Raw genomic sequence first — 16,384 nt, 5'->3', positions numbered from 1 at the left:
ACCTTATAACAGGAACAATTGAGATCAAGCAAACAGAAAGAATGCACGTGGAGGAAACAGAGATTCTGCTGGGGAAAGAAAACTTAAGAAAAAGTCAATAATCCTACATAGAGCAGTTAATAAGACACTACAATAAGAAACATTTAAGGAACAAAAGATAGATGATGAAATTTAAAATATGAGAGCATGATTTTTTAAAAACTTAATAGATTTATTTAAAAACTTACACAATCTCCCACAAAAAAGAAAAGAGAGAAAATGAAAGAAATAGAAAATAGGAGAGGAAAAAAATAAGAAAGCTTGTGTATTTGGTTTAAATTCTTATTTTCATTAATAAATAAATGTACATGTTTTAAAAAGCTAAATTATACTAAAGACTTATAACAAACAAAATTATCAATTCCCCTATCCACTTTTTCCTAGTTCCTACTTTGTGATTTCAGACACAAGCATGTTAACTTTCTCAGCTGTTTCTTTTTTATCGTTTACCTTACCTTTATATATTTAAATAACGTGTGTATTTCACTGTGTTTAGATACATCATTTTTGTATATAATCTAATTACTTCTTATTATGGTAGTTGAGCATTTTACCCTTATGCTCCCATCTCTGCTTTCCCTGCTCCATGGTTCTAATGTAGTTGTATTCATTTTAGATTAAATAAATATCCAGTTATGTCTATGTGAATATTACTCACAGCTGAGTACTATGATTACATTTCCTTTCCTATATTTTTGCTGAAATTATTACCATCCTTTTTTTTATGGAGGTACAATTTACACACAATAATATGCACTCATCATTACAACTGAATGAATTTTGTAAGTTTATAGAGTTGTGTGACTATCACTACAATCCAGCTCTGGAACCTTTCCATCACCCCCCAAAACTCCTTTGTGTCTGCTTGCAGTCAGCCCCTGCTTCAGCTCCCAGCCCCAGGCAACTGCTCGTCTGTTTTCTTTCTCTATAAATTTGCCTTTTCTGGAAACTTCATATAAATGGAATCATGCAATATGTAGTCTTTTGTGTCTGGCTTCTTTCACTTAGCATAATATTTTGAGATTCATTATGTTGTAGCATGTATCTGTAGTTTGTTTCTTTTTATTGGTATTCTATTTTATGGATATACAACACTTTGTTAATCTACTTACCAGTTGATGGATATTTGGATTGTTTCCACTTTTTTGGCTACTATAAATAATGCTGCTGTGAATATATGTGTACAAGTCTTTGTGTGGACTTAGTTTTCATTTCCTTTGGATAAATACCATGGCATGGAGTTGCTGAGTTGTATAATAAATTTATGTTTAACTTCTTAAGAAAGAGCTCATCCACCCTGGCCGGGGGGCTCAGTTGGTTGAAGCATTGTCCCATACGCCAAAATATTGTGGATTTGATCCCTAGTCAGGGTGCATACTTAGGTTGCCAGTTCAATCCCCAGTTGAGGCCCATAGAGGACAACCAACTGAAGTTTCTCTCTCATAGTAGTATTTCTCTCACTCCCTTCCTCTCTCTCTAAAATCAATAAACGTATCTTCAGCTGAGGATTAAAAAAACAGTTAAAAAGAAACTGTTAACCTATTTTTCAAAGTAGCTGTCTCATTTTACAGTCACACAGGCAATATATGAGAGTTTTAGTTACTTCATATCCTCACCTACGCTTGAAACTGTCAGTCTTTTTTGTTTAAAGCCATTCTAACCAGTGTATAGCAACATCTCATTTTACTTGCATTTCCCTGACTATCTTGAGCATATCTTCATGGGCTTTGCATGCAAGCCAACTTCATGTCATGGAAACCATTTACTGAACCCAGACTCAAGGCTGTATGACCCAGTCTCAAACTCTGAGAACACTACTTTATCAGACTCCTCCAAGGTTGTGAGAAATTGCTTCCCTTAGTTACCCAGACACCTGGGTGAGGAAGCCAAACTGCATCCACTTACCCTACACACTGCCTCCTGGTATTAATGCTTAGGTGTAAGCCCTTTTCTGGAATATGGTGAAACCTATGAGTTGGTTCTAACCAGTGGGACGTGACAAAAGTGGTTCCATGTACTCAGAGCATAGCACCCCTCTTGTTACAATCTCTCTTTCTCCTACTATGGTCTCTCTCTCTTCTCTTCTTCCCTCATGTCCCCTCCCCTTTTCTCTCTTTTTCTCTCATTCTCTCTCTTTCTCTCTCTCTCTCTCTCTCTCTCTCTCTGTCTTGGCTTTGAAGAAGTGAACAATCTGCCATGAATCCTATAGGCCCATGTACCAGATACTGCCAACATCTCTGCAAGTGGAGAACTCGACCTTCTCTAGTTGAATTTCAGGGAAACCTCAGCCATGGCTAACATTTTGATTACAGCCTCATAATGCCCAAAGCAGAGGACCCAACTGAGCTATGCCCTGATTTCTGACTCACAGAAATTGTGGAATAATAAATATATGTTGTTTTAAGCCACTAATTGTTACCCAATATGGAAAACCAATACAAAGAGCAAGTATCTTTAACTAGGTCTGTTTTATACTTTTTCTTTTGATAATCACATCAAAAAAATCTTTAACTCACCATCGCAAAGCTTTTCTCTAATGTTTTCATCTAGTTGTTTTACATCTTAGGTCCTGCATTTAGATGTATCAACTATTTTGAGCTCTTTTATATATATGGCATGAGACAAGGGCCTAAGTTCATTTTTCTTTAATGTATGGATACCTAATTATCCCAACATCATTTGTTGGAAATACTGTCTTTTCCCCCAATGAACTGTTGTGGCATTTTTGCTGAAAATCAATTGACCGTAAATGGAATGATTCATTCCTGGACTCTCAAATCTGTTTCATTGATCCATCTGTCTATCCTTACCCCAATATTCCACTCCCTTGATTATCATAGATTTACAATAAGTTTTGTAATGGGATATTTCAAGTCCTCTAAATTTGTTCTTTTTTCAAAATTGCATTGTTTCTGTATAATTTTAAGAACAGCTTGTAAAACTTCTAAAAAAGTAATAATAATAAAGCCTCCTGGGATTTTAATAGTGATTACATTGAATTATAGAGAAGTACCATCTTAACAATACTCAATCTTTCAGTCTAGAACATAAAATTTCTGTCCATTTATTTTGATCTTGATTTTTCTCAGCAGTGTTTGGCAGTCTTCTGTGAATAAAACTTGTATTTCTTTTGTCATATTTATTCTCAGTATTTTATTCTTTTTTATGCTCCCAGGAATGGAATTTTCATTTTCCAATTGTTCATTGCTAGAATATAGAAAAATAATTCATTTTTGCACATTTATCTTGTATCTTGGGACCTTGAACTAATTTATTAGTTCCAGTATTTTAAAATATTTTTTAAGAGTTCCTATACTTAGGGTCATGTTATCATTAAAAAAGGCAGTTTTAATTCTCCCTTTTCAATTCATATGTTCTTATTTCTTTGTCTTAGAGTCTCCAATACAATGGTGACTAGAATGGGTAAAAGCAGATATCTTTGCCTTGTTTTTAATTAGAGGGACAAAGCACTGAGTCTGTCACAGTTAAGTATAGTCAGCTGTAGCGTTCTATCGGTGCCCTTTATTACATTGACAAAGTTCCATCATTCCCAATTCGTTGAGTTTTTATCATTCATGGGTGCTGAATTTTTTTATATTTCAGTTTTCTTGTTCTTGAGATGATCATGTGGTTTTTATTTTTTTCTTTTAATATGGTATATTACATTGATTTATTTTCAGACATTAAAATAATTTTGTATTGTTATGATAAATTCCACTTGGCCATGGTATACCTCTTTTATATGTTGCTAGATTTCATTTGTTAACTTTCTTGAGGGCTTTTGCATATATATTAGAGGGAGATACTGATTTGTAGTGTTTTTCTTTTTGCTATTTTTTTTTCACTCATCTTTGGCAACCATCAGCTTATTCTCTCTATTTATGGGTTCTTTACTGTTTTGTTTTGTTTTGTTTTTTCTTTTGTAGTTTTCTTTTCTTGACATAACTGTATGTGGCTTTAGTGTCAGGATAACACTAGCCTCATAGCAAGAGGAAGTATCTTCTTTTCCTCTATTTTCTGGCAGGATTTGTAAAAGGTTGCCATTATTTCTTACTTAAATGTTTGATAGAACTTACTAGAAGATATCAGGGCCTGGTCTTTTCTTTGTGGACTTCTGATTACTAATTTAATTTCTTTACTTGTTTATTAAGATTTTCTATTTCTTCTTGAGTCAGTTTCAGTACTTTGTGTCTTTTTAGGAAATTGTCTGTTTCATCTGTTTTCTAATTTTTTGACAGAATATTGCTGATAATATTTGAGTTGGTAGTAATGCCTCCACTTTTATTCTTGGATTTGCTAATTTATATCTTCTTTTTTTTTCTTGGTCATACTAGATTCAGGATTAACAAAGTATAGCTGAGTGGTCAGCCCATGATTGGCCAGATGTTCCCAAACACCTGAAGTTAGTAAGGCATATATCCTGCTCATAGATCTATTAATTGTTTGGGAGCATATCCAAATTTGACTCTTTGACCCTGCTTTACATTCTGTCATACTCTTTCAGGTCTCCTCTCTGTGGACTCAATAAAATTAACTTTGGTTTACATCTGTATATACATGTGGCCTCTCACTCAGCCAGTTATGTGGGAGGTTATTAGCTAGCTCCTTTATGCTTAATTTTTCTGGAATCCACCTGCTAATTTTCTCATTAGTTCACAAGTATGCCACTTATGCCAACCAGGATTACAACCTCAGGCTTGTATTGCAGAGCTTTCAATATTCTCTTCCTAAAACTGCTCCTGTTACTGACAAAAGTGTTAGGGTATGTGTTGGGGGTAGTATTTAGCCTCCACTCTAAATCAAGTCAGTCTTTCAAAAGCAAAGCTGATGGCTTTAAGGCTAGCCCCCACCCTATTACAAATACCAAGTCTATTGAGCTAAAAGATTAAATGGGAACTGCCCCAGGCAAAAAAGACTTGCCTTCCAATGTTCTTACCTGAAGTTCAGGAAAATTGTTTTAGTAATAAATGCTTCTCAATTTGCTTTTGCCTTTGTTTGATTTCCAGAACGCTAATTTTTTTTTTTTTAAGAAAGTTACATTTTCTACTTATTTTTGAAGGAGAAGGACTTGCCAGGCTTCTGACTTCGCCGTAGCTGGAAATCCTCATTTTGGCCACCTGACATCTTAGATAGCTGTTTTTAATTATTTAGTTTTTCTTATATTTATTGCTAAATGTTTGTGCACATACGAATAGTCAGGATAATTTTCTACCAGAAAGATATCTCTCTCTTTCAATGTTTTATTTTTGAAAGCTTCCCTCCTAAGAGCTGTTATTCTGCTTTTATCAAGAGTGGAAATATATTGCACCACTAATATCTTAGGTCATCACTTCCTAATTATCCTAGGAATTCCCTTCACCTATGTACTTATTTAAATTATCTGTGTCAGGAATCTCAAGACTTTCTCTATTTTTTGTTTACTCTCTTATTTTCATGTTAAAGATAGTGTTCTTTGAGCATGCCATCCTCAACATGCCTGCTCTGATCTAGCTATGCTTTCCTCAAAGTGTTATTTGGCTGGGTGGAATTTTGTTGTTGTTTTGTGAAGTAGATGATGAAATTTGAAATAATAGCCTAACTTCTAAGGGGAATAGAGTAAAAAGAGAGGGGAAAAAGTCCCAGAAATGGAGTCCTTTTTTTTTGTCAATGATTTAAAAATTAGAATTGCATTCTTTTGACTAGGACAAATTGCTGATTCTGGCCTCAACGTGGTTTCAAGACCAAAGCAAAGGGCACCCAAGGAAATACATCACATTCCTATTACAGAAACATGAAGATTATGAGGCTGATGCAAAAGTTAACAACACATTGATGGGGGACTCCAAAGTCAGAAAATGTTTAGTTTCAGGTAATAGTTAATAAGCTTAGCAATCAATGCAAGTAAAAAGCTATTTTTTCAGGAACTGAAGGTATGACCCTCCCACCCCCCCACCCCTTTACTCCAGAAGACCATAGCAGTTCCACCTTTGTGCCTCAGGAGGACTGCAAGTAATCAAGATGGTATCTGAGCCATTGTACTCCAGGGTGAGACACCCACTGCCTAGGGCACAGATAAAGACCACTGCCTGGGGCACAGATGAAAATCACTATGCAGGGAACCGATGAAAGAATGCTGCAGCTTTTATCGGACGAACTTTTTCCCTGAATTCCAAACCCCTCACCTACACTTTTCTTCTCCTTATAAAAAGGACCACTTTAAAATGGAATTTAAGATGGTCTGTTAGGGTACAAACATGCCATCTTCCCACTTCGCCCACCATCCTCTCAGAGCACCAGCCACCTGAATGAAGCACCCATAAAGATTCAACCCCTGTCTCTGCTTATTGGGTCTGGTAGGTGACACGCAGCACGAACACTGGCTTTCCCAGTTTCAACATCAGTACAGATCTTTGTCTAAAACAGGTCCAGTGTGCAAAACTATAACTTTAACAAAACTTAGATTAGTTCTAATACACAACCTTTGTCAAAAGCATCCTCTAAATTTGATTATCTCAAATCCAATCAACTCTCACAGCTAGGAAGATCATGGTGGAGCCTTGTGCCCTGGAAATGTGGGGCTGCTTGTCTCATGGACGAGAGGAAAGAAGTGAAGCAGTGTCTTGACAAATGATTTTATCCAGAATTGCTGACTTAATGTTTTGAAGCAGGATACAGATGAATGGACAACTACTCACTTTAGAGACAGGATGCAATTCGATCATAACATCTTCCCGCAGCCAGTTCCTGGTTTTGTTCCAGTGTATCCACACTGATGCCACCCAGGAAAATTTCCCAGTTTATGAACAGTTTTTGAAAACTCTAAGGGCTACCAGAACCTTTGAAATAGTGAGGAAAAAAAAGTTTGTTTGCTGAGCAAAACTTAAATGGGATGAAACATCTGGTACTGAAAGTGCAGACTGAGTGCCTGCAATGATTACCACACATTTATTTTTGCTTCTACGGTGAGGATGGAAGCTGTACACACAGTACTAAGGCTCACTCTATTCTCCTCTAGACTATATGGGTAGCAAGGGGCTGTCTGCATCCTATATAAAATTTGTCCTCTGCAGTGAATGTTATTTTATCAATGCCAGCGATAAATTTATTAACTTTTCAAGAGGTTTTGTCAAAAACTGAAGGTATAATACTAAGTTCGTAATTACACTAAAGTTCATTAGGTTTCAGAAAATCTTAAAATGCTTTTTCTGAAGGCCAAATTTTTTGTTGTTGATGATAGGCTATGTATTTGACTACATATACATGAATGCAAAGACATTCTCAGAACAATTTAAAAGAGAGCTTTATTTTGGCCTGGCTCACTTAGAAGATAACTTGGGTCCATATAATGAAGTAAATTATTCCCTTTAAGATGACAATGTGTGTAACCATGAAGTCTTAGTGAACCTGCAAAGTAAACAAGGCCCATAACTTCCAAATACTTACAAAGTACTGGGCCAAGCCACAGACAGACAAGGAAGGGGCCAAGGCTTGCCTGGCCCCCATGTTCAAGTCAACTTTCCCCTCTTATTCAATCTCACAATATCATGTACCTCTTCTTCATAATACTTTCTGTGATTGTAATTTTACATTTTAATGGTCTTTTTGATGTGTCCATTTGGTTATAATCTCCATTATTCCTTCAAACACTAACCTAGGTATTGCTATGAAAGTATTTTGTAGCTATGATTTAAATGCATAATCAGTTGTATTTAAATTAATCCTTCTTATGGATTATCCTATATTATCTGAGTTGGTCCTGATTCACTCAATAGAAATGCTTTAAAAGCCAGATTGAGGTTTCTCTAAACAAGAAATGTGTGGACATCTACTTCAGTCCATACTTGAGATTCCAGCCTGCCCCTTCTGCTAGCCTGACCTACAAATTTCAGACTTTGCCTAGCTAGCCAATACAATTGACTGACCCAACTCTTGTAATAAGTTTCTTAATATGTATCTTTCACTGGTTCCACTTCTCTGGCTGAACCCTGACTTTTATAACACTTTTGTGTGACTTTGAGGTAAATGTTTTCTTCTCTGAACTGTAAACTTCATGAAAGCAGACATTGTGCCATTTTTATTTATGTATTTATTTATTTGCCAATGATGGTAGCCCATGGTGTATCTAGTGCTTCACTTATAAAACTCACTCCAAAAAGTGCTTACTGAATGAAAGATCTACAGAGTTCCATATTTTAAACTAAAAAAATACCCCTAAATAAAATTGTCTTGGAAGTCTAATGAAAGTACGAAACAAGAAGTCAAACAGGCTCCTTTCCACCTTGCCTGTGGATATGTCACTTTTCTTATACTGGTTAAGCAGGGACAATAACTAAAAATATAATTATTTACTGAGTACTTGTTCTGTGCCAGATACCATGCTAAATGCTACACATATATCATCTCTTTAATCCTCAAAACAACCATGGGTAGTAAGGATTATTATTCCTACTGATAACCAGAAAACTGAGAGACAGAGAAATTAGAAAATTTGTTCAAAGACACAGAAATAGCAAGGAATAAACTAGAATATGAACCAGGTATGTTCCTTCAAAGCCAATGCTTTGCTACATCACCTCATTCTGAAGTCTGGAGATCTGATTCAGGGCCTTTGAGAGCCCATTAATATAAACTTGGATGATGTTCATCCATTTTTCAACATTCCTCATTAATCCATTAACCAAATGTCCCCAGTATACACTTGTTTTCTGCTGAAATTGTTGATGGCATTTTTTTCACTATTAGCACTGTTCTAATTTGGGTATTAAATGATGTGGTCCCTCTACATATAGAAAAATGTGATCTGTGTGTAAGCAGGAATTAAAGCAAGCTGTGTCTTTGCCATGATTCCAGTGGACCTAAGATAGCAACAGTATTAAAACCAGAGTCTTCTCTCCTTTTTTCCACTTTGTTAGATCAAGTATGCACAACCACATCTCCAGGAGACCTACACATTCACATGCATGTGTAAAGGGGAAAACACAACTCCAATAACTAGAACATGGAACCTTGACCTTTGACCTATGAAATTACCTCACTGAATTCTACAACCTAAACAACATCATCCTAAATGAATGATTCCCCCAGATCTGACTTCCTATGAAGACCTAATTCTTACAGCCCTGGATGCATTTCAGGGTAACTTCCTCCAGGCCAAGTGGGAAAAGCATACTTCACTTCCAGGAAAATTAACAGAGGCCTGAAAAAGTCCCTGAAAATGAGCAAGATTATTTAATGTTTCTGGGAGGCAAGGTCAACTACACTCAGTTTACAGTTTACAGTGAGCCCGTACATGGTGTTCTGAGATTATTAAAAATAACTCATAGAAGAAAAAATACACAGAAATAAAATAAAATTTGGAAAAGCTTCAAATTTCCATTATTCAGTGGAAACACAGAAAAAATATTGTGGGAAACCAAACAAAAATAATGCTATTTTAATTGGTTATTTGTAGATTAGCTGTTATATAAATTAAAGGTCCTCTTCCTGTGAAGGTATCAAGCAAAACCTAAGACTGAAAAGATATAGGCACAAATAATCTACTTTTAAATCTTGGTTATTGTATATTTCTTTCTCTATAGATGAACAATGACAAGAAAAATTATTTATTATATTAATAGCTAATGTCTTCACAACTTTAAATATGTTCTGTGTAGCCTTAGTTAAATTCAGTTCTTCAAAATGTAGTTCAGTTCTTCTGATATCAATGAAAGAAGCAATCTATAAAATATATAACAGTAATGTGTTTTGGTCTTTCCCACCAGGAAAACTACATTTTTTTTTTCTGGTCTTAAAATAACTTAGTGCTGGTTTTCTTATAAGGGTTAAAAAAAATCCACAAAATACCAGCCTAAACAGAAAACCCATTTCTCTCCTGCCATTGCCTGGAGCGGTAACATAGGTCAGGGGTGGTATGTGTGTGCGCGACATGTATTCTGTTCCTGCTTTTCCTAGATTTCTTCATTCCTCTCTAGTTATACTATTTTAATTCTCTAAATATTAATGAAATTGGGGAACTAATCCTGTTGGACACATAACTTAAGCTCAAGCAATAGCACATAATGATATTAAGTTGCAATCTAACAAGCAATTAGAGACTAAAGAATAATATTATGGTCAAATCACAAAATAGATATTGTAATAAAAAATTTAAACTTACTACTGTGGCATATTATTTTTACTCTTTTTGCTATTTATGTACTCATATTGGGTTGGAATAAATATCAAATTTCTTTGCAAATATGGTCTATTAAGGATTATAATTACACTCTTGCCAAGTGGGGACTCATGGTTTACTTTTACGTCTTGGCATCCATAAGAAAAGAAAAACTATATATGAGCTTGTTTGAAATCTTCCATTATTATTAATAGATTTTTTCTAAAGTGTGTAAATGTTTCTTTAATATTAGGACAATTTTTCATAACTTTTCCTAAATATTACCTCAAAATGTTTTGGAATGTAAGGCAGAAGGGAATAGGTAATGACTTTAAGAAACCATTGAATGATAAACACTGATTACAAACCTCCACGGCAGCACTGTAACAAGAGCCACCGTGTTGCACTGGCCCGGCCATCTAGGGCAGGGCTGGGCAAACTACTGCCCATGGACCAAATGTAGCCTGGAGTCTAATTTTGTACGGCTTTCGAGCTAAAAGGGTTTTTACATTTTAAATAAGTAAACGTCATAAAAGAATATGGAACACAGACAGCATGCGGCATGCAAAGCCAAAAATACCGATCATTTGGCCTTTTACAGAATTTTGCCCACCCCTGGTCTAGGATATCACAACATTGCCAGGAAAATGAGGTTTGCATATGTCCAATAACTGGTGAGAAACATATGATTGTGTAATCAAGTGCTAAAGTATACAGAATGGACTGAAGGTAAGACTTCAGAGAAAAGAGGCATTAATCCTTGCGAGCCAATGTCCTTGCAGAGGATTGCCCCTGGAACTTCACTGTGGTCGTGAATAACCTAGGGACGCATAACCATGCAGATTCTGATTCAGCAGGTCTGGGATAGGCTCAAGGGTCTGTATTTCTAACAAGCTACCAGATGATACCCAGGTTGCTCACCCCCACACTGCATTTTAAATAGTGAGGATTTAGGGGACAGGGAGGGTTTGGAAATGTGAACAGTAGTAAAGGGGCTGCCTGTTGATGCACTTAGAAGCCATGGTAACGGGTATAGGAAAATAGTTCAACAACAGAATAAAGGTACCTGTGTTTTCCACACATATCTTGCCAATGAGATGATAACTCCCAGGGCTCAGTTTTCTCCAACACTGTTACCCAGATTATTGATACTAGACCAAAGCCAAAAGAGTTCTATACCTTCATATGAAATACACCAATCATTGTTTCCAATAGTCTGAAAGACATGAAAAGCTCTGTTGAAAGGAAAATTTTCTTATGCTAGGAACGGAATTAATATGAGCAGAGTTGGTTATGTAATACAGATTTTGTAATTAAACTAGCTTCTTTCCTATATATTTTTTACATTAAAATTGATCTAAAATGTTATTTAAAACTTTAATATAATTTAAATACTGTAATTTCATTCTCAATCAAAAGCCCCTTTCAGCTCTAGCCAGAGTATTCTGTATGAAGAAACACTCACCAAAAGAACCATCTGTATGTAGGACAATTCAAGCATCCCTTAGCATGTAATTGGTTAGGCTAGCCTAAACACTATTAATAGTTGTAAAAATGTTAAGACTTTATTTTTATTGTAAAATAATTATAATAGTCTCAGGTACAGTGTAACGGTGTTTAAAGTTAAAATTGTGGTGACAGAGTAAATGATATGAATACTGCTGCTTGAAGAAGAGTCAAAGACAAGCTTTAAAATCAGGCCACCTCCCTGGTATTCATAAAAGAAAAACCACATAGGCAATGACTACGTTCCATTACAACCAGGAAAAAGAAAATTATAAACCCTGAATAAGACATTTTGGGGCTGCTCAGATTTTTGCCCCCAAGGTTTCACTGAAAGCAGTAAAGAAAAGTGTCTTTGCAAATTACTTCCATGACACCCACAGCAGTTAGTTCTGAGTAGATATAGGCCTAATGAGGGTTGGTACCAAAAATGATCAGTGGGGTTGAATAAATTAATGGTACTGCTAAACGGTACCTGCAGAAAGCATGGTGTGCAAAAAATATGCCCACTTCAGAATTGAATAACCTGCTTTGCTTCCTTCTTCCTACCAACATTCACAAATTAATCTCCCAAGAGCCTTTTAGTTTAAAAGGGTCCCTTCCTACCACAGAGCTTCCTTTCCCAGCAACATTCTAACTTCATGGCCCTAGGCTTTCTTTTCCTTTAACATTTACAGCCTGGCTTCACTTTTAAGCCTTTAAACTATAGTGTAGGATGCTCTAGGTCCAGTTTGGAACTCAATCACTGAATTAAGAGGCTTCAAATTAATGAAAAGTTTGAAAAATAGGTAGAATGATGAATAGGTAGAGGAGATGGCAGCAGAACTGAAGTTGCTTCAACTGGAGGAAGGAGAAGGAGAGGTAAGAAACTTCCTGGTGTGCTGTAGCCAGCCATACTAACCCTTAAGAGCTGATTAATAAGTTTTAGGAATTTTGTGAGTTGGTTGTTAAACACAACCATTAATAAAGAATAAATTACATAAAAATATATTACAAATAAAAGTATTACAGTGGGGCACAAAGAAGCTTTTGGGAATAATAAATAAGTTCAATTCTCTTGACTGTGGTGATTATTTCAAGAAGCATATTTGGTACTATACAGTGCAAATCATACTTATTACATTATGAAATTTTATGTAAGACTTAACATAAGCCTATTCTTAGTAATTAAAACCTTCATTGTTCTCATGGCATTTTTTCTTATATAGAAAGTGGTGGGAATTTGGAATCTTTATTTTAGAGGATGGAAGCATGAGCTGTGCTGATCAGTTACCTTTGTCTTGTGTCACTGAAACCTCCTCTGGTTCATGGTGGCACAATTGAGAACCTCTCCAACATACTCAATAGCTCAGATACAAGCGCTGAAAAAGCAAATGGCATGTTGGATCCAAAGTTTGAGGCCACCAGGAAACTATTTGCAGATTGAGAAGGTAAGGAAATTGTGGAAAGTGGTAAAACAAAAGTTGAAATGTCATCCTGGAGTATGGTTTGGAAAGGCAAACAAACACAGTCCGTATTTTCTAAAATTTTAGGTCTTTATAAAAATAGTGAGACAAGAAATATTAAAAAAAGAAAAAGTGATTTCAGATGACAGCCAGTGCCCACCATAAATTATTTCAGTTTCAAATGAATCACTAAAATATCTTAGCTCCCAACTCCATTTTTAAATGGGATTGTTATATCCTACTTTGAACTTTTCAAAATAATATTCCTTTAACTTATTATAAAAACTGTTCAAATCATTTATAACTAAGTGTGATTTTTGCCAAAGTTTACAATAGTCATCTTATCCTTAAGAATGGCTTTCACGCCATGCTTTGCAAACAGCATTTAAAAATAAAAGCATTTTTGCAGCTGGCATTTCTCTGTTCCCAATTGGTGTCTCCAATAAAAACTAAGAAATAATTGGAGTATAGCTCTTGATCCCAAGCTTTGTTTTAGTTCAGGTTTTTTTCCTTCTTTTAAAAAAAGTTTTCTTTTATTGTTTTTTGCCATTACCACTTATCCTGGTTATATCCTCTTCACCTCCACTCACCCCACAACCTCCACACTGTTGTCCACGTCCATGAGTCCTTTCTCTTTTTGGCTCGATTCGTCCACCCACAGATCCCTGCCCCAGAGCAGTCGGCCTGCTCTCTATCTATGAATCTGTCTCTATTTTGCTTGTTAGGTCAGTTTTTATAAGGAATATAAGGAATACAGGTTAACTGGCATTAGCTGAAGGAAAGGAAATTTACTGTAAGGGGTTTTCACTGAAAGAAATGATGGGAATTACAGTCAGACCTCATTTTTAGGGACACTAGAATCGAATGGCGGTTGTTCAGTTTCCAGTATGTGGTGTCTATAGATGTTCACCTTAATCATCCCCGGTCAGTATAACACTGCGGCTTCTTTCGGTTCCACTCTCAGTAGGCTGCCACATAGTTTCTGCCCCCCACCCCCGTGGTTTTGAACAAGGCCCTCTAGCAAATTCTTACCTCAGATCTCTAACAGTAAATATAATTGTCTCCATGTATCTTTTGTGAAAGGCAGGTGAAAAACCAGCCAATAGATTCGTTTCCAAAGTCAGGTGCTCCCCTCTAATCCATTCAGTTTTACCTGCTTAGGGCCAGCTGGTGAGATCTAAGTCACAGAGGCAGCAGCAGAGGCTCTTGATGGAGCAGTTCCCTCCGAAGAGGGATAAACATGGTAGGTGACTTTAATTACAATTGCTTGTAGGTCAAGACTAGGAAAAATGGGCCCAGGTGCACTTTGGAGTATATTTTAGAAACATAACAAGACTGGAAAAAAAAGCTCTACTCATTTTGTTACCTGTTCAGATCTGCCAAAGGTATTCTGATAGATTTATAACTGAAGCAGGGCTCTTCACACATACTGTGCTACATAACAGCACATTATGATTTTTATTATTTTTTTACTTGAAACAAAGACTTCTCACAATTATCCATCCATCCAGCAGATAGTATCATTGTAATGTAAGTGACAAGGCAATCACTCCACAAAAAAGCTCCTTATCAACAGACTCTCAATGTCTCAATGTTTTATTTAATGAATACTGTCAAGTTTATGAATAATTTCTGCAAGTAAACAAATAAGAGTTTAACTTTGATTTATTAAAATGTTTTTCATTGTATTAAACCTAACTTACATGTACATATTACTCAAATGCCTAGAAATGCTAGGTTTTGGCATTTTTAATCATATTGCATTCAAATTTCTACAAGACAACTTTTATTTATTAAGAATGTTTTATCAAGGAGTTAATTGTACTGTACTTATTCAGTAGTTATATTCAGGAAGTACATTTAATTTTAGCTAGATTAGAACTGTAACAGATTGTATGAATTAAGTGACTTTAAAGCTAAAAGTTATGACAGTTTCCTACCACATAATGATTACAATTATAGCCATCCTGGGTGTGCTAAGGTAAAAACACACGACTGTTCTTTGGACTCAAGTTGTTCCTTTTTACAGTAGTTACTTGGGTACTAGAGAATTTGGACAGTTATGGGAAATTATTCACTGTTATTTTATTTGCAGTATTACTATGTTTTAAAGAATTACCACGCGGTTATTACTCCTATAGGCATTATAAAATTCTTCAAACGTCTTCAACTATTTTCTAAGTGTGAGTTGGGCATTTTCCAGGGTGAATTAAGTCTTTTTTAGACAGTTATGATGCCATCTCTTTAATAAAGTGTTATAATGGACAGTTGACTTCTTTTTTCTGTGTCTGGGAATCTCGGTCATTTAAGAGGTAGGAGAAATCCCCAAGAGAAATAACAGTATACCTATTAATTAAGAAAACTTCAGGGTTAAGTAGTTAATTTGAATTTTAAGAGATGTAACCTACCAAGAAGTCATATCTAGTTATACATGTGTAAAACTAAATAATGGTTTAAAAATATATAAATTTTAAAAAATTATGGCAAAGAAAATAGTAGAAAGCCAAGGACTGAGAAAGAATGCGATAATTTGGTCACAATGGTTGGCATTATTGCTAGAACTGAACCTCAAATTCAGTTTTAGGATTCCTGTTAGCCAAAATGAAGAATGAAAACAAAGTAAATTACAAATAAGAAATACATTTCAGTTCCTTGATGGAAACAAAGATGTTTTCCTTATATTAAAAAATTTAAATGTTTTTATTGATAAATATAACATGCATACAGAAAAGTATACAAAACAACATGTTCAGTTCAATGAATTATCACGAAATTAACAACCAGAACAAGACAATGAACAAAGCACATCACATACTTCCCCTTTTTCTGTCCCCTTCTAGTCATTTTCCCTTCTAGCCTCTCCAAAGTACCATCATAGTAGTGATTTTCAGCCCACAAGAATTTTTAAAACACTTATGTAACACCTGACTATTGAGTCAGGAGGACTGACTTCTTTTCCCTTAGATTACCAAATTTTAAAAAATGACTGCACCCAACACAACAATAACCATCCACTGTAAATAAATCAAAACTATACCTATTTTTTGTTGTGCTTCAAATTTTAGTAATTAGTTTATGTGTGCCATGAGATGAAAAAGGTTGAAAATCACTGCATTATATTATTCTGGTCTCCTTTGCTCAACTACATTTATAACATTTTTCCACATTGTTGCAAGGAGCTATAGTTTTTCCTTTTCATTCTTATGTGGCATTGTGTTGAGCAAATATAGTTCAATATTCTTACCTACCATACTTATCTGCTGCT

Source organism: Pteronotus mesoamericanus, unplaced genomic scaffold, assembly GCF_021234165.1.
Source record: "Pteronotus mesoamericanus isolate MK-2021 breed Mesoamerican mustached bat unplaced genomic scaffold, CSHL_Meso_final contig_98, whole genome shotgun sequence".
Lineage (NCBI taxonomy): Eukaryota > Metazoa > Chordata > Mammalia > Chiroptera > Mormoopidae > Pteronotus > Pteronotus mesoamericanus.
This window is presented reverse-complemented; position numbering follows the sequence as displayed.